Here is a 1,185-nt window from a genome sequence, read left to right on the forward strand (position 1 = left end):
GTGGGGAAAAGAAGAAAGAAGAGTCTTGAGGGGGCAGGGTGAGCTGGGAAGAGTGGAGTGAAGGGAAACTACAATGGGATATAATACATGAGAGAAGAATAAATAAATAAATAAGAATTGTCCAGAATACAGCTCATAATTATTTAACACTCAAAGAATCATCTGAACCTACGTAAGAAGAGACAGTTGCCTAGCACCAATATCAAAGAAGAGAACTAGGAAAGACTCAGCACAATTTAAGCAGTGTCCACCGAAGCTGGGAGTGAGAACACTCCACTCTAAGATCTGGTGCTTATCAGGCGAGCCTTGCCTCAGACAGCAGCCCACACGCCAGAAGGTAACAGGTACTACTGAAATGAACAGAATAATGTCAGCAAAGAGGTAAAAAAGATAGGAACTAAATACAAATTTTATAGCTGACAACTGCAAACCAGAGATATTGCTGACTTCAATGAAATATATATGTAAAACTTTCATTAAATATTTGAGAATTTAATAGTTTGATTATATTCACCCCCTCACTGTTCCCCCAATTCCTTATACATTCACCACCCCCTTTCAAACCCTATCTCCCAACTCATGCCCCTTATAAAAATGACAATTGTGTTAACATATAATATATTTTATATATGCAAAAACATTGTTTATAGACAAACAACAATTGTCCATCACTAGTCAGAAAATATAATGGAAGGAGTTACAGAAACAAAGTGTGGAGCAGACACTGAAGGAAGGACAATCCAGAGACTGCCCCACCTGGGGATCCTTCCCATATACAATCACCAAATCCAGACACTATTGTGGATTCCAACAAGTGCTTGCTGACAGGAGCCTGATATAGCTGTCTCCTAAGAGGCTCTGCCAGTGCCCAACTAATACAGAGGTGGATGCTCTCAGCCAACCATTGGACTGAATACCGGGTCCCCAATAAAGGAGCTAGAGAAATGACCCAAGGAGCTGAAGGGGTTTGCAGTCCCATAGGAATAACAACAATATGAACTAACTAGTACCCCCAGAGCTCCCAGGGACTAAACCACCAACCAAAGAGTACACCTGGTGAGATTCACGCATAGCTCCAGCTGCATATGTAGCAGAAGGTGGCCTAGTCAGTCATCAGTGGGAGGAGAGGCCCTTGGTCCTGTGAAGGTTCTATGCACCAGTGTAGGGGAATGCCAGGGCCAGGAA

At 42.6% G+C, this 1,185-nt stretch overlaps 1 protein-coding gene across 4 annotated transcripts in view; it reads right to left on the reverse strand.

The window, feature by feature from the left end:
• Dync2h1 (dynein cytoplasmic 2 heavy chain 1) overlaps positions 1-1,185 on the reverse strand; it is a 258,114-nt gene that overhangs the window by 203,602 nt on the left and 53,327 nt on the right. The gene's annotated exons all lie outside the window — the stretch shown is intronic.

This window comes from Mastomys coucha, unplaced genomic scaffold (genome assembly GCF_008632895.1).
Source record: "Mastomys coucha isolate ucsf_1 unplaced genomic scaffold, UCSF_Mcou_1 pScaffold23, whole genome shotgun sequence".
Lineage (NCBI taxonomy): Eukaryota > Metazoa > Chordata > Mammalia > Rodentia > Muridae > Mastomys > Mastomys coucha.